General features: G+C 44.7%; 1 long non-coding RNA gene across 1 annotated transcript in view; it reads left to right on the top strand.

Annotated features, from left to right (window-relative positions):
• The window catches only part of LOC132656772 (uncharacterized), a 44,225-nt gene extending 41,544 nt beyond the window's left edge, over positions 1–2,681 (top strand). Inside the window, exons 2-3 of the long non-coding RNA XR_009594461.1 lie at positions 1,340–1,396; positions 2,647–2,681. This is a non-coding gene — a long non-coding RNA (uncharacterized LOC132656772). The remainder of the gene's footprint in view (positions 1–1,339; positions 1,397–2,646) is intronic.
• The last annotated feature ends 20,047 nt before the right edge of the window (positions 2,682–22,728 follow it).

The raw sequence follows: 22,728 nt of genomic DNA, 5'->3' as shown, positions 1-22,728 counted from the left end.
TCCCCTCTGTTCACTGAGTAGGCAGCCTTTCTCTCTTCATTAAATGGTTAGTTTTCCTCTTCATTAAATGATTAGCTTTCCTCTTTCTTCATTGAATTGTTGGCCTCCCCCTCTCTCTTTATTAATTTGTTGTCTTCTCCCCTTCTCTTCATTCATTGGTTAAAAACATTCTCCGTTAGTTGACTCCACCCTCTTTTCACTGAATATTTAGCCTTTCTCTCACTCTTTATTAAATAGTTAGACTCCCCCCCCCCTTTTTTTCACTAAATGGTTAATATCCATCTTTTTCACTCATTGGTTAGGTCCTCCTCTTCATTGACTGGTTGTCCTTTCTCTTCATTGAATGATTATTCTGTCTTTCTCTTCACTTAATGGCTGTCTCCTTCTCTCTTCATTGAGTGGTTAACTTCCTTCTCTTTTTACTGAATGATTAACCTCTCATTTACTTCATTGAGTGATTATCCTCCCTCTATCTTCATTAAACAGTTATTCTTCTCAAATGATTAGCTTCCTTCTCTCTTCACTGAACGGTTATCTACCCCTTTACTTCACTAAATGATTATCCTCCCTCTCATTTCATTATATGGTTAGCCTCCCTCTTTATTCATCAAATAGCTGGCTTTCCACCCTCTTCAATGGTGGAACTCCCATTCTCTTTGTTCAATGATTTGCTTTTCCCTCTCTTCAGTGAATGATAAGTTTCTCTTGTTTGTTTTCCTTGGGTAACTTTGTGTAAACCGAAGGAAACACATTAAGGCAGTTTGCTGCCCAATAATGTTTATCTACATGTTTATTTTAATGTAGAGTTTTTGCTTTTGAGAATTTGTTTGGAGGAAATGAACCATGGAAGCCAACGTGCCTTGTTCCATGAAAGCCAAGTGATGGGAGCAGGATAGTATGAGGGTCAAGGCTGCCCTGTATAATTCCAAAAGGCTTTATATTATTTTTTTAGGATTGTGTGTGTGTGTGTGCGTGTGCACGTGTGCACGCATGGATGTGTCTTCTTGAGCATGTGAATGCACACAGAGGTGTGAGTGTATGTACATATGTGAGCATATGCATGTGGAAGCCAGAAGTCAACTATCACTGGTATTCCTCAGGAACTGTCTGCCTTGTTTGTTTTTGGGGACAAGGTCTGACATTGGGTCCCAGTCTGCTAGACCGGCTGGCCAGTGAACCTCAGGGCTGCATCTCTCTCTGTATCTTCAGATTTTGGATTATACTAGCAAACTATCAGCATTTTACCTGTGTGCTGGAGGTGAATGCAAGCCCTCATGCTTGTAGGACAAGCATGTTACAAACTGAACTATTGCTCCAGCTCTATTTTTTTTCTTTATAGGTGACAAAAAAGATTTGAAGGAAACAGCTTCAGATTTGATCTTTCAAAGGACAAAAGGTATTTCTCCTGAACCAGTGAAACTATCTTCTAGCAATAATGTGTTTGTAACTAATTTCCCTAGATTCTGCTTTGCTGATATTAACACTATCACTAAGGTGAAATTGTTTCATCATGGTGTCTTTGTGTATAAAAGTGTTCCGGCTTAAGATTAAGAACCAAGTATGCAGATAAGTATTTTGTCAACTTTACACAGGCTAGTGTCATTTGTGAAGAGAGTTGTGTGGGAAAGAAGGATGCTTACTTGAGAAAATAAGATTGGTCTGTAGGCAAAATGTCAAGCATTTTCTTTGATTAATGGTTGATGTGGGAGGGTCTAGGCTATTGAGGGTGGTACCAGTCCTGAGAAGGTAGTCTAAAGTTGCCTACGAAAGCTGGATGAGAAAGCAAAGAGGAGCAAGCCAAAAATCAGCATTCCTCCATGGCTTTTGCTTCAGTTCCTGCTTCCAGTTTCTGCCTAGAGTTTCTGCCCTTCCTTCCCCAATGGACAGTGATGTGGAACAATAAACTAAAACAAACCCTTTTCTTCTTAAATTGCTTTAAGGCATGGTGTTTTGTCATAGCAATAGAAACCGAAGTGAGGATGCCAAGTCAGGAGCTACAGAGATGGCCTGGTTATCAAAGGGCTTGGCTGTGTGTGTGTGTGTACCTGAATTCAGCTCCCAGATCCCGGTTGGAAAGCTGGGAACGGTTGGGAATGGTGCCATTATTTTATACTGCCAGAGCTGGAGATTGGAGAACAGAGTGGCAGATATCTGCAGCTCAGGCCTGCCAGTTTAGTCTGCTTGGTAAGTTCTAGGCCAGTGAGAGACCCCACCCCCACAAAAAGTAGACAGCAACTGAGGAATAAGGTCTTCTCTCTTCTCTGTAAACTTGCACCCTCTTCTCACTCACTTGTGTGTACATGCAAACACACATGCAGAAGATACAAGCAAGAACAGTTCTTGTTTCCAGTCATTTGCAGAAGGAAGGGAGAGAGCCCTAGAAACATCGTAGTGGCTGGAGGAATTTAGGACTATTCCCCTCTATTCTAAATATGAAACAAAACATTCTTAAGTTAACCTTAGTAAGAGTGTGAGAGCTAAAGTTCAGATCTTCGCCTTTCAATAAAGCTTCTGGTCTTCACTGACCTGCCAGTAAAATAAACAACTAGAGTTTTCATAGTCTTTCAGCGGGGGGACAGAGGCCAGGCTAGTCTTTTCCTCAGTGATTATTCAACTCTGTTTTCCGTTGTCTTGAATGTATCCCAGGTTTGCTCTGGAACTTTGTCTAAACAATATAAAACACCACAAGAAGCCCTGTGCTCATTGCTCCATCCTGGCTGGAGACAGGAAATGCAGGAAACCATGAGAGATACTCTTCTCTGCCTAGAATTTCAACACAATTTGCTTCAGATTCAAACAAGTTCCGCAATGAAAGAAAAGGCCAAACCAGCATCTGCGGGTACTTCTCCAAAACAAATGGAAATTTACATCTTTGCAAAGCCTTCCCATCCTGAGGAGCCAGCCACTGCCCACACGGGGGCTACCCTTTCCTTGATACCAGAGAAACCTCACAATGAGAAACCATCTTCCTGTGCCCTTGTGTTTTTCCTGCCCTCCCTCCCTCCCTCCCTCCCTCCCTCCCTCCCTCCCTCCCTCCCTCCCTCTCTTCCTCCATCCCTTCCTTCCTTCTTTCTTTCCTTCCTTCATCCCTCCCTCCATTCCTCCCTCCCTCCCTCCCTTCCTTCCTCCCTCCCTTCCTTCCTCCCTCCCTCCCTCCCTCCCTCCCTCCCTCCCTCCCTCCCTCCCTTCCTCCCTCCCTCCCTCCCTTCCTTCCTTCCTTTTAGAAAAGTCCCAGCTGTTCCAGCCTGTCCCCACACTGGCTGTGTAGATGAGGTTGACCTTGAACTTCCCATTCTTTGGAGTGCTGAAATGACAGGTGGGCTTCACATCATCTTGTTTACACAGTGCTTGGGCTGGAAACTAGGGGTTCCCAAATGCTGAGAGAGCAGTCACCGAAGGCGCTGCACCCCCAGCTGGTATCTGCTCTTCTAGAGCCCCAGGGATAACTGACAGAGAACAGAGAACATTGGGCCTGTCCATTTTTCTTGTGCTGGATAACATGGCAACATTAATTGATATGGTGCTGTCATTCGCTCACCCTGTAAAAGAAAATCCCTACAAGTTCATGGCTTAATCTTTGCTCAAAGAAGATTTAATAAAAGCTATAACTCCAAGAGAAGAGAGGTGATCGTTGTTAATCACGCTGTAAGGGAGAACGCTTTCTGCTGTGCCATCGTTCATGGTCCTGAGACAGATTCTGAGAAGAGGTCCGGCCCTCATCCCTGCTCCAGAGGCCACATTCTCTTGCAGCCAATGGAGTAAATAGAATACTTCCCGAAGAGCAAACACGTGCAGGGAAGAGGAGGGTGTGAGGCCGTGCTTTGCCAAGGCAGGACAGCCAGATGTTCCAGCTGACCTCCACCACTGGAGTCTGATTGACACTGGGTTGGATTTCTCCAGCTGTTTGGAAGAACTACAGGAAGAGTCAACTCTTTCCCAAGACTAAAAGGGGGCCACCTGCAAAATCTCACCTCATCACCGTTGGGATTTGCATCCTGTGTCTTTCGTGGATCTTGGATCCATAATTTTCAATGCTTAGAAATGTTATGAAAAGGATTACAGATTTATCAGCAACCAGATCTCTTAAGGAGAGCCCTGTATGACTTCCACCCTGATATATGCCTGGCGTGTCAGGCAGGCCTTGCTGAACCCATATTTAATGTCTAGTTTTAGGAAAATGTGAAATGTGGATGACAAATATTGTAGCCAGTGAACTAAAAAAAGCCCATGCGTGCATGCATGCATGGGCTTGTACGTGAGAGCACATGCATGCACACACACACAAAGGGCCTCCTGGGCTCTCACAGACACACATATGTGCATATGTGTGTTTGTGAAATGGACATGTGTTGTGAACTAGTTCTTGCAAATGGAAACATCTATAAAACTGTCCAACAGAGCCAGAGGAATGCTGGCTAATTAGAATCATTGCTGGAAACTATTGTTTCAGGAAAATGGTAATTCCAGGAAGCCTTGTAGATTTTATTTATTTATGCATTTATTTATGTAGATTTTTATCTCTGCAGCCTTAGCTAAACTTAGCATCCCAGAGCAAGGACATTAAACTGCATATTTTAAATGTGCCTTAAAACACAACATTAGTCATAATAAATCAAGATACCCTAGGATTCAAAACCAGCAACTCTGATTTAAAAAAATTAAAAAACAGAAATTTCCATCTTAGGGATAGATTGTTAGGTGAAATATAACTTTGTGCTATCTATGATATGAAAGGGAGTTGGGAGTAAATTGTGGATGCAAATTAAATTGCAGGCCAAGGTTTAAAGAGAACAAACTGGATTCAAACAGACCCTTAAGCACTTCAGAAACATCTATTTACATATAGGCAATTAATGCCTGAATTACAAATCATTCTTATTCCTTCATTAAAACAAGTCCCCTGAGGACCTCTATTAGTCCTAAAAAAATCCAGAAGTGTAAATTGAATACATTTGAAGGCAGCAAGGCATTCCACCGCTGCTCACGCTGCTCCAAGTCAGAATGTCCTTTTGAGTTATGCAGACTGGGAAAGGCTGCTACCTGCCCTGGGAGCATGACCAGCTCTTAGCGAGAACGGTAACATTGACCTCGGATTCAGAATGACCTCCTCAGCGTGAGGAAGGAGGTCACACAAAAGAGAAAGTCATCTGTACACGGTTACATGAGGTAATTGATGGTCCTAGTTTGCCCCATTGCTGTCTCAGCACTTAGCATGCCTGCAATGGGATGTGTTCGCAGGAAGCCACGCAGCTCTTCAAGAAGACCCGGTTTCATGAACATGCCTTCTCAAAGGAGGACAAGTCATGAGTATATGTGGCCTCGGAGCCTTCGGGGACACTCTGTGCAAAGGGTGAAGGGAAAAAACAGAGAATGGGAGGCAGATCTAGTACTAGTACCAAGGGAGGCCTTGCTACTTAAGAGAAAGTGGACTTAAATACTACAGCATTGCTGACTGGGCTGGTGAAGCCAAGATGTGCATAGGGAACCAGGGAAGCACATAGACTTCATAAGTCTATAAGTACATAGTGCTTCATAAGTACATAGGCTTTATAATTGTGCTGAAGCCAGCCACTTCCAACACGCTCCATCAGCTTGATTATATGTGTGTGCTCACACATGTATGTGCTTATGTGTGCAGTGCAGGGGGTCCGTACTCAGGTCTCTCCCACAGCCCTTGTGGAGATAAGTTCTAAGACTGCAAGCTGCTCTTCAGAAGCCTCTGGTGCGGCATGCTCACCGCCACCTCTCACACAGCCTCTTCCAGCTGCACTCTCGGGGACCCTTTATCACCTGAGATCCACTGTGCTCCTCTTATATTCATGAATGCCCCAACTTCTGAAAATCCAAATCCAAATCCAGCACAGCAAGCGTTTCCAAGGAACATAAAATACTGTCCAGAAACTGTAACATCCCCCATGCCGAGAACCCAAATGCATAAAAATTCATGCATTTATATGACCTATTGAACATTTACACACTGTCCAGCTTTACTCCTAAATGTTATTTTAGCTTGAGAGGGTGTCTCTAATAAACGCTGTGTGAAAATACAGCCCAGTAGATGTTTTAAAACACAGTTACTTAGTGGCTAGGCTGGTGTGATGGCTCAGTCTGTGAGAGCTTGTCCTGCAGGCGGAGGGTCCTAACTCCAGTCTCAGAAGCCATGGAAACACGCAGGCCTGGGGCACCTGTAATCCTGGTGCTGAGGGCACAGACATGTGGACCTGTGAGGCTTACTGGACACCTAGCCTAGATGCTTCGTGAGAACTAAGCTAGTGATTGAATGTAATGAATGTAATGAATCTGGGGTGTCTCTGGCAACGCTGTCCTGTTGCATCTTACATCTACTCCCCCATGGCGTCACTCCTGTGCCCTGGACATGCTGCCACGCAGTACAGAGCCAGCAAACACTGCCTGAAGCATCTCTGCTTAGAGTTGAGACTATTGTGTATTATGAATTGCAGTGCTTTTACTGTACATATGAAGCCTTCTCATGGGGCTAGGAATGTGTCTCCGTGACAGCAATTGCCTGGCAAGTGTGAGGTCCTGGGTTAAATCCCCAATACTCCAAAAAAAAAAAAAAATCTGCTGAATAAAGCTTCCTGTTCTTATAAAAGCTAATGATTTAATTGCAGAACTATATTAAATATTTTTTCTACTGTCATCCCTCAGCATGTGTCACATTTGTTATAGCTTTGGATTGTATTGTGGCATAATATATGATTTAAAAATTCTGTTTCAGTTGCTGGCTTGAATTTCATTTAAAAATAAAATCATTCAATGAGCTTTGGTTTGGGATTAGGACAGAATTTTCATCAGCTTTCGATGGCCCTAAGCACATGCGTGCCCCCATGTACTGCATTTTCATGTGAAGCAGGCTTCTCAGCCTTGCTGATTGTAGAGTCAAAGTGTGGATTAGCTGCAGAAATGAAAATGCTCTGTGGCCTTCAGTGTCAAATATTCAACCTAAGTATAAATGAGCACATCCAGTTAGTGTGCAAATACACCTCCACCTTTATGGCAAAATTAGATATGCAGAAGAATCGTTTAAAATAAATTCCTTTATAATTTATTATTAGTAAATGTTTGGTTTGTATATATCTATTTAACATGCCTTTAGATTTAGGGTCCCCAGAAGAGTCCTGGGATGAAAAGGGGTTACAACAAAAAAGGTGGAAGACGCCTGCGTTAAGGCCTCTTTTACAGCACTGGACATTGCAGTTAGAGAAGGGAAGAAGGTGTGCCTGCAGAGGCCCTCCTCCCCTCCCTACTGTGCCAGGCAAGCGGCAGGTGCTTTTGTCGTTTGTGCTAACCGGGCATTTCCATGACTGGCCGACGTTTACAGCTTGATCAGTGGGGCTGGAGATGCAGCTAAGGCGGTAGGTCTGCCAGCGCGCATGAGGCCCGGGGTGTAACCCCCAGGCTCACCTGAGATCAGTGCAGTGGGACACAGTTGTAATGCCAGCATTTGGGAGGGAATCAGGAGGCCCAGAGTTTCAAGGCCGTTCTCAGCTACATAAAGAGTTGGATGCCCACCTGGGCCATGCGAGACCCTGTTTCAAAATGAGAAAGAAATGCTATTTCCATAACTATAACTTTTATTTTACTCTCATCTTCTATAAGATAAAAGTGAAGTGGCTAAATTGACAAAGTGCTTGCATTAGAAGAGGAACGCCTGAATTCCATCCCCAGGATCTGTGTAAAGGAAGCTGGGCATGGTCATGCAATCCCACCACTTGGGAGATGGAGACAACGGGATTCCTAAGACTTTCTGATGAGCCTGCCCTGCTTGTCAAAATTCACGTCAGTCAGAGACCTTGACTCAAAAAAGATAAGAAAGAAAAAAAGAAAAGAAAAGGTGGCTAGCACATAGGTAATGACTCCCAAGGTTGTCCTCTGTGCCCCCCCCCACATGTAGCTGAACATGAACACATACACACACACACACACACACACACACTTTTTAAAAGAAAATCAATGAAAGCAGGTTGTAGATTTTTATATCTGGGAGATTTCTATGAGGTGTTTTGAGATCTGACACTGTATTCAGGGCTTTGTTAGATATTCATGGATGACAAAATGAGCTGTCTGAGGAGAACTGGAGTCTGTGGAATGGATTTTTCTAGGCATGAATATGCCCTGTACCTTGATCCAGCAAGAAGTGGAGAAGGAATTTTGAGCCTGTTCCCTGAGCCCTCTGAACATTCAATTAAGCTTTGTAAGACGTTGAGCAAAGGGAAGCACACACTGTCCCAACTAAATAGAGGGTGAATTACGTTGTGCCAGGAGGCCACGAGCTTTTGTGGTGGGAGAGAGAGATGAAGTACTTTCATCCCTTCTCAGGATATCAGCCTATGCTCAGTGCAGACGCTTTGTGTGTGACTCAGTGCGATGAGCGTTTGGAGTTGCAAAAGCTTTGAATTAGTGGTAAGAGCTGCAGAAGCCAGGCCAGGTCACCAGGACCGTTGGTATAAGGACTTTCAGTTCCATAGCTAAATGGAATGGGACACTAGCACTAAAGGTCACGATGCCCATCAATGAAGACATGGATGTGCCCTGCGGCAGGCGGTAAAGTCAGAGGAACGAGGAGATAGACGAGTCCCTTGTTAGGTCACTGGCAGATGCAAAGGTTATCGTGGGGTTAGAGTCTCTCTGTCCCACTGTCCTCACGCTCTGAACCAAGCACACAGAGAGGCAGAGAGAAGCAGTGCCGCCCGCCCTCCAGGCAGAGCTCACCTCTGAGGCTCGGCCTGAGACTTTGAAGTAGGTAGAGTAGCTTGCTGTTCAACCCACCTACAGCTGTGCAAATCAACAGCCAATCTGATAATTGACTCCTGGTGGAATACACCCAGGGTGAGGTCAAGTGCAGACCACCTGGCTGTGTGAAGTGTGTGCGCCTGACACTGTCTCTGAAACTGTCATTGTGAGTCCCAGCATTGAGACCCTGAAATGGAAGTTGGGCTCCATTTGCCTCTGAGCCTCAGGAATGCAATCCAATGCTACTCTCCCGTGATACATGACACAGACCCTCTGGCTCTTCCCAAGATGGTGGCCAGCCTCCAACTGAGAGGTTCTTCATGCTTATGGTGTGAACATGCAGTCACTGAAACCGTCCCACAGATTTTGGGGAGTCAGCTTTGAAAGTCAAAAGCTGTTTATGACTTCCAAAGTTACTCTATATCATCCTCAAGAAAAATAAAATACAATCCAAAAGAGTGTTTACCTCAGACACTCATAGAAGAGCTGCTAAAGTTGTGTACACTATTTTATGATGTCCTGCTCTTTCATGTCATCTTTTTATTATACTGGTGGGTCTGCAGATCAAACCCAGGACCTCACACTTGCTGTGCACACTGTATCACTGAGCCATATCCCCCATTATTTTTAGCCCCCTCCCCAAATCATTTTTATCAGTTTGTTTGTTTATGACAAGATTTACAGTGCTGGGGATGGAAGCCAGGAGGGCTAGACTCTCACTCTGTCACCCGAGTGCCAGCAACAGATAGTCTTTGAATGGCTTGTCTTGTCTCTATCTTTTCTCTAAAGATCACTGCTCTTAATCATTAGGCCTACACTTTGTTCACTGTGGACATTCTGCCCACGAGAAGTCGTTCACCTGATTCTAGAGATACCAGAATATCCTCCTTTGATTTTGGCATGGCAAGAGAGTGTCACAGTTCAATTCAGAGAATTCTCTGGGAAGAAAAGAAGCCAGTGGCCAGACTACCCTGTGTAAAGTTGTGCAGGCATGTTTAAAGCGAGCACCCCAGGAAGAATGTTCTGGCCTCTGTTCTCAGTAGACCACATGTAAAGACCAGATGAAAGAGCAAGGCTCCAGGATGATCCCTTCCTGGGAGGCACTGGCAGACTGCTAACCTAAGAGAAAAAGTCAGTCTGCTGGGGCATAAAATAGTGTGTTTATCTGTCACTGAGACCATGTTTTTATTGAGGAAATAGATTATCCAGAGAAATGTGTACTGTTTATAGTTCTGTCAGAGAAGGGGTTGTTGCTGGGTCACATAACTTCTTTATTGTCGAGAACTCAGCTTGAGCGGTCTTCCCTAAGAGACATTCCTGTTCTCCTGTCTAGGCTATTGATTGATTGATTCACCCATTCACTCATTCATTCACCAGCAACTGACTGAGAACCAGTGATAGGCCAAGACATGAGAATATAAATACAAAACTAAAAATAAAGCACAGTTTCCCACACAGTCTAGCAGAAGACAAAGATTCAGAAACCACTACTTCTTTGTTGTATTAAACACATTTCATTTTTTTTTTATATCAGAAATGACCGTGCACACAGCTTCGTGTGCTACAACCTCTGTGGGAGTTTGTTAGTATGGTGATAGAGGGATCCATAGAGATGTTTGCTGGTGGTGATTTTTACTGTTTAGTGTATGAAGTGGATTGAAAATGGGGAAGAGAGCAATAAGCAGGCTTTCTGGAAGGTAGCTGATCACAAAAGAAGATGAACTATACCCAAACAAAGGACCACAGAACCATGTACCCCAAAACAATCATGAATGTTGTCCAACAAAAAAAATCAATCTTACTGAAAGCATTGTTAGATTATTATTTTATTTTATTGCAAAGTTGTTTAAGCTCAATTGCATGTTCTTAAGTATAAACGAAAGATGACAAAATCATGTCAATGTGGCAAAAGGCTGGACATACCCAGGAATAGCTATGAGTTTGAAGATGTTATGGCTATTATTGATGGAACACAGACAACCTTCTGGAACAGGAAGCCATTAGAGTTTAGGCTGAAGAGTCTGTCCACTATTTAATCAGGTAAATTTCTTAGGCAGAGAAGGACATAACAGAAGCATGATGCTTTAAAGTACTGATGTGAATATCTGTATAAGTCTAATTGACTCTTCAGTTTCTTAGCTCATACTGACAAAGAAATATTCCATGTGATCTACCCATCACCACCCCATGGTGGCCTCTGGAGCTGGCCCGCTGACAAACCCTACTTACGGTACAGTGAAAACATTGAGCACACTAGTGGTCGTTTGCTGTCCCGTGTGACTGCCTCTGCTGCATTCTGAGGATGGAGCCTTCCAGTGGTAGTTTTAAACCCTACTTACGGTACAGTGAAGACATTGAGCACACTAGTGGTCGTTTGCTGTCCCGTGTGACTGCCTCTGCTGCATTCTGAGGATGGAGCCTTCCAGTGGTAGTTTTAAACCCTACTTACGGTACAGTGAAGACATTGAGCACACTAGTGGTCGTTTGATGTCCCGTGTGACTGCCTCTGCTGCATTCTGAGGATGGAGCCTTCCAGTGGTAGTTTTTGTCTCTTGCTGTGGGAACTGTATTCTATGTTAGTGACTGAATTCTAAGCCCTGTGCCATTGGCTCAAGGATAATAATTAGAAGCAAACTCTTTTGCTTCATTTACTGACAATTCCTCTACAGCTAAACATATAGACTCTTGCCACACAATCAGCCCATTGTCTGGTTCTGCTTTCTGTTCTAAGTGAGCACCACTGAGCGCTGAGGAAGCCAGGGCCTGACACAGGATCCTGAAGTGTGCTGGCTGAGATCCCAACGAGCCCATGTAGTAAGTCAAGGTTCTCTGCAAGCTCACTACCACATGCCATCTGGGAGACCCATGATGGCCAAACTGCTGCCAGTTCCAGTTGACACTCTGTGGCTGACCACACAGACACTTTAATGGGAGACATGATGAGTGTCCGGACTAATAATTCCTTATAGGTAGGAAGTGTGCTCTTCACAAAGATAAAAGGTCGTTTGCACCCTTATGTTCCTGAGTATGTACTTCCACTGAAGGCAGAAAAGAAGCTATGATTGAATTCTTCAGGGCGTCTATGGAAGCCTTTCAGGATCACAAAGAGGCTTGACATTATGAAATTATGATCCTATGACTTGAAAATGTTCCTTTTCTTCCTCAAATGTAAAGTATAATCCTTGGTTGCTACATATCTCTAAGGTCATATGACAAATGGATGCTATTATCACATGTCCCACGAGGTGTGGATAGCATTACTTCAGGCTTTTATTGTCTAGGGAAAGGTCTGTGATGTCAGTTCAGTAGCAGAGGGCATTGGCAAGGCCTTAATTGGTGTTCCATTTTGATGTTATTTGGGGCCACTTAGGTTGTATTTTTCCTGCTGTCAAGGAGTTATCACTTTCTGGCAAATACATCTAATGCCTCCTTCTTACTTCCTTGTAAAGTCCACTCAGAACTTGTTTTCTATGATGACAAGATACATCCCAAATTACTCCAAAGATGTTATTGATTTTTCTACAAATGATAAGGCCAGCCACAGGAGAATCATAAAACTTCAAGCTGTTGCCTCAGTGAATGTTACCATATAATGTCAGTAGCTTTGGTTTTTATTTAATTTTGTGATTAAAGTTTTTATTGATTTCCCTGTAGGGTAGAATATATCAATACTTTTGGTTTCATAGGAGCATTTGTAACAAGAAACCACAAAAAAAGATTCAACCAGAGAAAACTGGAGCTTAATTTTAAAGTTTAGGAAGCCGCGGCCGTGAACCCCCAGGTGTGCGTTTGGAATAGGTCTCGGATGTGGCCTCAGCTTCGTGTGGTGAGCCAATCCCTCGTACAGCAGCTGGTGCACACGCCAGTGGAGTTTTGTGGGGAGATGCTGAGCTAGGATTTGCTAGAGATAATACTATCGACCAACAACCAACAAGAATCATAGTCCGTGTCACCGCCATGAGCTTCTCTCTCTTCCCCAGAGAAGAGGTTTCCGCGCGTGCCCTGAGGGCACGGCACCCTGCATCCGTGGAGCCTGCGTGTGCAGGAGGAAGACTGCTCTTTGTAGAGACGCCCCAGCATGGACAGGGAGCAGCACCGGACCTGCATCTCTGACTCAGGATAGGACCTTCTGTGAACCTGTCTGTGTTTAGAGGGACAGAAACGGCAAAGTTCCCCCTGCCACCCATAGCAGTCTGAGGGGTTCTGTTAGTCATTTAGGGATTGTGCCTCATAATTTTATGTCGGCTTGACACAAGCTAAAGTCATCTGAGAAGAGGAAACCTCAAGGTAAGAAAATGCCTCCATAAGATTGGGCTGCAGGCCTGCCTGTAGGACATTTTTCTATATTAATGATGTGATGGGGGAGGGCCTAGCCCATGGTGGGTGGTTACATCTCTGGGCTGATGGTCCTGGATCCTATGAGAAAGCAGGCTGAGCAGGTCATGGAGAGCAACTCAGAAAGCCGCTGTGGCCTCTCCATCCGTGCCTACCTCCAGGTTTCCACCCCGCATGAGTTCCCACCCTCATTGTTACTGTTCTTGATGGTGAGCTGTGACATGGAATTGTGAGCTAAGTAAACCCTTTCCTTCCCAAGTTGGTAAACCCTTTCCTCCCTTCACTAAGACAGGGATTCAACTAAAGCTAAAGTGGGATTTGATACAGCAAAGAATGTGAAGCAGAGTTGGGAGTCAATGAAGATACTTTAATGTAGATCTAAAACAAAGGTTGTGAGAAAGACATTCAGAAGGAAAGACAAGATACATCCAAAATCATGGGTGTGGGCTTAGTCATATATACCTTTTTGGAGCGTTTAGAAGCTATCTTCTGAGGGTTTCTGAGCAACCTAAGTGAGATGGAAGGGTAGCTCCAAGTGTCACCTGTTAAAATTGATAAGGAGAACTCTAGATCACATGGGTGCACGAAGATAGTGTGGGAGTAAGAGTTTGGAAGACTTCCTGACTGGCAGATAGACAGTGAAGTAATAAAGATGGTGAACTTCCAAAATGGCTGGTTTCTTCCTCATCTCCCCCAGGCCTTGCAGGCTTTTTCTCCTGCCAGGAGGGCCCCTGATGGTGAACTGCATGCACAAGTTCAAGGTCAGATCTGCATGTTTACACAACAGTTGTAGGCCAATCAGACATCCTGTCTTTCTTTAAACTGACCAATCCTAAATTAGGAAGGAAAACTCTTCAGAGACTTTAAGAACTCCCAGTTTTCAAGGAGAAGCTGGGGTTTGCCTTCCTGAATACCCCCTTACTTTTGGGGGGAAGGGGTTCTTTCTCTATGTGTCTGCTGCACTTTCTCACTCCTGATAAAAGCTGCTCTTCTTCAGAGGCTGCTGATTCTGTCTACTCCTGTTTGCTGTGTTCATCATTTCCCTAGTGTAACCTATTGGGCTCAAGATTTTTCCTGCCTTTTAATTCTTTAACTGGCAGAGAAAAGGAACCCTGAGGAAGACGCCTAAATGGAACAGTACAACATCTTTATCACAAAGTCAGCAGTCCTGTTTGAGAGTCCCAGAAAATTAGTGGGAACACAACGGGAGACTCTGAGCACCCTGGAGCTTGGGACAGAGCCAGGCAACGAAGTTAGCTGATTGGTCATCAATAAAAACAATACAGAAAGGAACCCCATCCTTCATGCTCCCTCTGCTAGAGAAAAGCAAAAAGCAAAGGAAAACCCCAATTAAAATCAAAGAAAAAGAAGGAAATGCGTGCTTGATCCTCTATCTCAGAAATTAAAGCCAGGCTTAGGTTCTCATTTGATCTTCCGGACTGTTCAGTTAAACATCAGCATTACCAGAAAAGGGTTTGTGGCCAGCAGAGCAATCAAGCATTCTACCCAGCAGACAAGGTCAGAGTCAGGCTCACTGGAGGTGTTGCTTTCGCTCTCCTGCCATGTGAGCGCTGTAAAGACAAGCCACACCAACAAAGGAAAGGACAAAAACCATCTTCCCAGGAACTTCTGTGAGCATCTGTATGTGTGTGCACACAGCAGGATGGGAACAGACAGCCTTTGACACTTTTGGACAATCCAGAAGACCCCTCATATAGTGTCCACCTTGTTTTTTGAGACAATCATCATGGAAGTCGCAGGTGTGCCAAGGATCCTCTTGTCCCTGGCAAGAACGACCATATGCAGCCTCCTGTTCACACCTGGTTGCTAAGCACTTTCCTGTCACCCCAGTCCTTCCGTGTATCTTGGATTAAAGTTCTGGTATAACTAACTCCCCTGTGTTAAAATATCGTAGTTTTTATAACAAAACATTAAAATGATAGGGTTAACGTCATTCCCCCTCCTCACATTTCGAGGAGTTGACCTCGGAGCTGAGTGATGTGGAGTCTGTAAGCTGCATGCCCTCCAGGGACCTCAGCTGCCTGCAGTCAGGGGAAATTGGCTAAATGCAGGACAAGAAAGGGCTAAGGAATGCTGGGTCCTTACCAGGGCAGACTGGACCACCCTAGGGGAGGGGGCCTGGTCCTGCTTCTAGTAGCCAATGTGAGAAACAGCACTGTAAGAGGCACTGGAGACCCTACCCCCACCCTGATTCCCTAAGAACAGGCCAAAAGAAAAGGGCACTAAATGGTGTTACTGGGACAAGTGCCAAAACAAAGAGATATTCAGATTTCTGGGGACAAAAAGGCCATGTGAAAGGAATTTTCCTTTCAGCACACAGACACACACAGACACACAGACACACACACACACACACACACACATACACACACAGAGAGAGAGAAAGAGAGAGGGAGGGAGGCTGGCAGGATGAAATGTATTCGCTGCACCACATCAACTTCAAATTAAAATAATTTCAAATGTAGCAAAAGAGCACATGGCACTGGGCCACCATATTAAACAGTGCACATGGACAAGGCTTGGGGACGAGAAGCAGAGTCATTCCAAGTGAACCCAGAACGCAGAGCAGGGACTGGAGCAGCCAGCCCAGGCCGCGGGCAGCTGGGAACTAGCTGTTTCCTCCTGGGCCTCAGAGAAGGGAGGGGCATGGGGACTGGGGAGGAATGGAAGCCAATCTATCCAAAGAGCTGGTGCAGGGCCAGATGGCCACCCACCAGAGGTGGGTTCTTGTGACAGGGGTCACTGGGCAGGAGGGGGCTGAGATCCTGATCTCGGGGAGAGGACCCAGGGAAGGGCAGACCCTGGGCTGAGAGATTCTCTGGCCTCCATGGGTCTGCACCCTGGATGCCAAAGCTTCCTGGACAGGAAATGAGTGAGACTCCATTGGATTCCAGAGGAAACCTCAGTCTCCGACAACAATAGCAAGAAAAGAGGCTGGGTCGAGCACAGTCTGTTTAATGTGGATCTGAAAAGGTCAGGGTTAAATGTTTGTGAAAGTTCTCTACCAGGGCTGCACACCTAGACCTTTGGGGACAAAGAGGGGACATGTTCAGCTCGGGAACCCAGGATGACTTAGATCTGGAAGGCTGTGACCCTTGCTGCACAAAGGGACCCATGGCCCACTACACCCGGAAGGAAAAAGAAATGCTTGGTGTTGTGTTGTGATCCGGGCACAGTTTTCACAGTGAAGTCGGCTGAGCGTGGTGAAGGCAGAGAAGGACCAAGGCTTTAAGGCTCGAGCTGAGGGGATAACTCAGCCTATGAAACGCTTGTGTTGAAAGCATAAAGACCTAGTACTCACATTTAGTAAAACTAAAAGGAAGGGGAGGAGGGGAAAAAGGAAGAGGAGGTGGAAATGGAAGAGGGGGAGACGGCATCCAGGCATTATAGCATTCTCAAAATCCCAGCACTATGGAAGCAGGGACAGGAGGGTCTTTGGGGCTCTTCTTTGTCTGTGAGTATATTTCCAGAGAGGTCTGGGTTCATTGAGAGACTCTATCTCGGAAGCAAACAAACAAATAAAATAGAGTCTCAGCTGTCAAGAGAGCTTGCTGCACTTGCAGAGAACATGCTCGTATTAGCACCCATATAAGGTAGCTCGCAACCACCTGTATCAGCAGCTCCATAGGATCCAATTTCTCTCCTGGTCTCTAAGGACGCTTGTATACATGTGTTTCACACATGAACTTGCAGGCATGTAAGATAACATAACACAGACACATAATATAAAAATTGAATTAAATTTAAAAGTAAAATGAAAAGTGATTAAGAATGTTACCTGATGTTGACCTCTAGTCTTTACACTTGTGCATACACAGGCACACACACAAACTCACACAGGTATGCACACAGAGAAACATACGCACATACACAAACAACAAAATGATTTTTTAAAACAAGTTCCAGGCTATCCTGGGCTACACAGTCAAAGCCTATTTCAAAACCAAATGAATGAATGAATGAATGAAAGATTGTAAGATGTGAATTTGATTTGAGCAAGGTTACCTCATCGTCTTATTTTAAATTAAAAAATAATCTACTTCAAAGTATATTTACAGCACTTGGCATCTTACTCACATCTGGTAATTGCTCAATAAGTGGCAGCTATTCCATATCACCAAGAGTCCAGCCTGCCCTTCATACCCGTGTGTCCTTTTCTACAGAAGTAATCCGTCCAGGCTAGGAATACAAACAACTGTGTCTGTCCTGAATTGTGTTCTGTTGCTGATGGCATAAGCACCGTGCAGCCGTGTGGAGACACGTCCTGCATGCTGAACTGGCTGTTCCCAGTCACTTTGAGACTCACAGGAAGATGCAGAGACTGGGCGCTGCTTCAGTGTGCTTCTCTGCGGCGGTGACACACCACTGTGAGCAAAAGCAACTTGGACAGAAAAAGGAAAGCTGTTTGTTATTGTTGTTTTAATTTTACATCTTCAGGTCTCAGCCCATCACTGAGGAAACTCAGGGCAGGAACTCAAGCAGGGACTGATCAAAGTACTGTTGAGTGCCCTGTTCCCTCTGGCTCACGCTCAGCCGATTTTCCTATTTGACCAGAACCACTTTCTGGGGATGGCACCTCTCACAGTGAGCCGATACTCCCATGTCAATCAACAGTCAAGACACTCCCACAGACGAGTGTGAACTCAACAGTCCCTCAAGTGAGACTCCTTTTCCCAGGTGACTCTTGATTGTACACACTGACAACAAAACCTAAATGGGATATACGTTAATGCTGTGTCCCTGTAAATGAAATTTCCATGACACTAACTCGGTGTGTTGCTGTGTGCACGTGTGGATCTATGCATGTGTGTGTAGTGTGCCTGTGCATGGATGTGTTCACATGTGTGGTGGTAGAAGAGCATTTGAGGCTCTCTCCTTTCACTACGTGGATCCGAGGAATCAACCTCAGGTTCCGAGGCTTGGGGGCAACTGTCTCACCAAGGAAACTCCAAACCAGCCTCTATTTCTTTCCTTTTTAATTGCTGGTGTGTGTGTGCGTGTGTGTGTGTGTGTGTGTGTGTGTGTGTGCGCGCGCGCGCGCGCTTGCACACGCAGCACATGAATGCACATTTATATATAGTACTGAGTTTCATAAAGATACTTCCACACATATTTATAATGTCTTTTGACCATGTTCTTCATATGTGTGCATTAGTTTTTTTCTCCCACTCAATCTCCATCACTCTCTTACACAGTTTCATTTCTACTTTCATGTCATGCATGTAGCTATGATTTTGTGAATCTTTATAACTAGGATCTACAGAGACAACACATTCAGCATTTGTCTTCCAGAATCTTGTCTAATTCATTTGACATGATAATCTAGTTCCATTCAACTTCTTGAAAAAACAACATGATTCCAGTCTTCTCTGTGGCTGAATAAAATCGGTTGCGTCTTTCTGCCCTGTCTTCATTATCCAACCCTCTATCGCTGGCTAGGTTGAGTTCACAAACCGGCTGTTGTAAATCGTGGGCGACAGCACGGACATGCAAGTACACTGTGATGTGTTGACTTTGAGTCCTTTGATAAATACATAGCACCACTGGGTCATAGGGTAGACCCAGCTGAATTTTTTGAAGCTCTTCCAAGTCTAATCAGCAGTGTTCAAGGGCTCTCTTTTCTCTGCATCCTCACCAGCATTTGTAGTTACCCATGTTCTTAGCGGTTGCCATTTCAACTGCGGTGGGATGTAATCTCAACATAGATTTAATTTGTAATTTGCTTATGACTGGTTAAAGTTGAATGTCTTTTCATGTTTATTATACTATGTCTGTGATGATTAATTTTTATTGTCAACATGTGAAGATTTTAAAGTCTCCATGGAAACTCATCTCTGGGCTTGTCAGCAAGGGAGCTTCCACTGAGCCTTAGCTGGGGAGGACAGACAAAACCTGACTGTGCGAAGCAGCACTGCGTAGGCTGAGGACCTAGACGGAATGAAAAGGAGCCACTCCGAGGCTTCCCCAGCCGCTTCCTGTGTGCAGCGGGTGTGACCAGCTGCCCAGACACCTGCCACTATGCTTTGCCCACCGTGTATCTTAAGACCATGAACTAAAATGGAGCGTTTCTTAAGTGGACTTTGTCAGTTATTGTGTGAAATCAAGAAGAAAACTGGCTCATACACTACTTTCTTTGTTTTTTGAAGAGACCACAAACATTTGGTATCTGAAGGGGTCCTAGGTCCTCCTCCTTAAGCCCAAGAGGAAACTATGTCAATGTTTTTGCAAGCATTCCCCAGTCTCACTGTTAAAAATAACACTCCAATAAACATCTTCATACATAAATCTTTTCCCAATCTCCAATATGCCTCCAAGGTACATTTCATGTCTAACCATAGTCAGCTGAGTCTAAAAGTATAAACCCTTAGAGATGCTTGACAGAATTTCCAGGTTAACTGTGTGGCGATAGCAACGCCTCTCTCTGCTGTCCTCATTGGGATCATTCCTGGAACAACCTTGTGGCCCTAGATCATACTGCATTCCTTCATCTGTAGCACTGGCTGTTCTGGGCCTGAGCATTGGAGAAGCTCTCAAACAACAGCAAGGCTGTTCTCAAGACCTTTAGAGCCTGCAGGAAGGCGGACACATAAATAAATGACATTCAGAGACAGGGTTAGAATAAGGTGGGCCGGAGAGGCTGTTTCCCTGAGAATGTGAACTATCTAATTTGGCTAGAAAATGAATTCTACAGGCTAGGAATGTGGTTAGGATGATAAAGTATTTATGTAGCATTCACGAAGCCCGGGGTCCAGTCCTCAGAACCCTATAAACCAGCTATAGTAGTATGTGTCTGTCATCCGAACACTCAGGAAGTAGAGGCAGGAGTGTCAAAAGTTCAACACCATCCTTGGTATATAGAGAGTTTAAGGCTAGCTTGGGTTACATGAAACCTGGTCAGAAAGGGGTGGACAATGAAGAAAAGAGGAAAAAGGAAAGGAAGGGAGGAAAAGAAAGCATACTGGATAAAATAAAGCCCTTAAATCCTCTAGCCACAGCAAAAACATCAAGGGCTTGCTGGGAAGTAATACGATCTGAGCGAAAAGTGAGGAGGGTGGCCAGTGGTCTCAGAGCCTTAATTCTAGTGGTATGTGAACTCCAGAAGATAGCAACCACAGGAAAAGCTCCAAGGATCTCAACATCACTCAGACTGCTGGGTGTAAGGGAGCATGTAAGGGAGAAAGCATCAGGAGGCCACGTAGCAGAACAGCCTTCATCGGTAGCTTCCCTCTGATCCACGTATTTGTTCATGAATGACTCTGCTCATCATACAGATGTTGGGTTTTCCCCTACAATGGCCTGAACTGGGCCTTTGTGAGGACTGCACTTACTCATGACCATTTTAGGAGCTGCTCTTAAGAGAACTGGCTTTAAGCAATCCCTACACCAAGCCCCACAGTTTCCAGTCTCTGCAATCAGCAAAGGCATTTGAGAAAGTTACATTGGTCTGTTTCTGGTTTTTCTCACTGTTTTTGCAACTGTCTAAGTCTAAAATATGTCCCTTATTAAGCCCTGATTGCACAGATTGGGAGGTGGGCTGAATTTGGATGTGTCATGCTCAAAATTCTGGCTGGATAAATAGTACACTGGGATTTGCTCTTTATTCTGCTTTTAATAACCTCGGGAACGCTCTTTCTAGAACTGCTGGCATCTCAGAAACGGAGACTCATTCAGCTTCGTGCTCTTTAAATGCAAAAAAAAAAAAAAAATACTAGATAAACGGAATGTTAGAAATAACTAAAGGAAAGGGCGCGTTTGTAATGCAACATCGCACACTGTTTCAAGACGTACCTTCCTAATGGCTTCTTTATGCAAACATTATCGCCTTTGCGCCAGTTCCGACTTCTGTGATTTCCAGTACATTTATTTCAATGAAGATTGCTGAAAACCTTTAACTGATCTGGGGAGATTGGTCCTTCCCCTCCTGCTGCTGGGCGAGCATTTTTTTTTGCGAAGAAGAAGCTGAGCTACTATGGTGAAATCAGAAAGAAGGGCTCCAAGCACGCAGTGTCCACGCCTCCAAAGCTGCCACACTTAAGCAATCCACTTTCACATTCCAAATTCTTACAGAGAGTGAGTTTAATGCACAGACCCAGGCTGCAGTTGAGTCTGTTCAGGGGAGCAACTTCACTGCAGGCCCTGTTTTTATATTTTGTTGCTTTGTGGCAGGTAGGAGCGTGTTCCCAGCTAACCTTCCTGGAGGCGAAGCGCAGTTACTGAATCTGGACAGCAAACTTCCCCTCTTTGAACTACCGTTTAAGGAATCTCCGTGATGTGATAAAAGCTGTCTTTTTAGAATGCCCTTCTTTCCCTGTATTCCCCTGTTTATTAGCTCACTTAAGGGTGTCTAATAACTCCACCGTGAGGATTTTCATTTGTACCCACTTCACACTGGTCACACAAGTCTCCCTCGTGCGAGGACAGCAGTTCTGAAGTTGAACACGGTGGTCTGCACGTCTAAGGAGTCGTTTTTTCAATTTGCCTTGAGAGGAGGCCACAAAGACAGCAAGGGAGAACTCCTCTCTGAGCAGAAACCTGCCTCCATGTGCGCTGCAGGTCCAGGCCTTGCCCAGCATCTCAGGCATGAAAGAAGTCAACCCATAATTGAGGTGAGACAGAAAGGCAGGGAGATTACAGGGACACATGGAAGGAAAGGAGCCCCTGTCTCTGGAGTCTAATTGACCTCTTTCATCAGCCAAAAGCAAGAATTCACTGCACAATTAACATTTGCTAAGAAGGTGCTGACCTCGGGTTAATACTCCTCTCGTACAAAGATATTTCATGTTAAAATAATATTGCCTCAGGGCTAAGGCCTAACATATATGATTTTGAGTAGGGTGCTATTCCTCTGGGAGTCTCAACTTCGTATACAGTAAGGTGTCCTACCTTACTGTACCCGTGTGATCTAGTTGTCACTGTTACTTGTCGGTGCTTTTCAGATGTTACCTTGTCATCTCATTTAGGTTTCATAGCAACCTGAAGATAACAGCTTCAAGACCCTCCAAAACAGCACACGTGAGTATTGCGAAATAACACAGTATTAAATAATCTACTGTTGTGAAATAACTTACTATTGCAAGATGCTGAAGTTCTCAGGGAAGTCCACATCCATGCTTTGGCCTTTGTCCTGAGTCCGCATGCTTAAGTCTACTTTGTTTATTATTTTGAGACAGGGTTTTCTGTGTAGCCTGGGCTGTCCTGGGTTTGCTTTGTAGACCAGGCTGAACTCACAGCGATGTATCTGACTATGCTTTATACTGGCCCATACTTAAATTATTTTCTTATGCTGTGACTCCATTTACCTGAGTCTAGGTAAATCCCAGGACACATAAGAGATGTTGAGAATCTCTCCAGCTGCTGTGATGGCAGTGTGGGGCTGTATTTTCATCCTGAAGCTGCTGCCATGACCACAGACTGGAAAGACCACTGCCTGAGGGCTCAAGTTCTGGAACTGTTTTCAATGTTACCATGGAACAGCCTGGTGTGTTACCATGGAAGAGCCCGGTGTGTTGCCATGGAAGAGCCTGGTGTGTTGCCATGGAAGAGCCTGGTGTGTTACCATGGAAGAGCCCGGTGTGTTACCATGGAAGAGCCTGGTGTGTTACCATGGAAGAGCCTGGT

This window comes from Meriones unguiculatus, chromosome 10 (genome assembly GCF_030254825.1).
Source record: "Meriones unguiculatus strain TT.TT164.6M chromosome 10, Bangor_MerUng_6.1, whole genome shotgun sequence".
NCBI lineage: Eukaryota > Metazoa > Chordata > Mammalia > Rodentia > Muridae > Meriones > Meriones unguiculatus.
The sequence above is the reverse complement of the archived record's forward strand: the minus strand, read 5'-3'. Positions and strand labels throughout refer to the sequence as shown.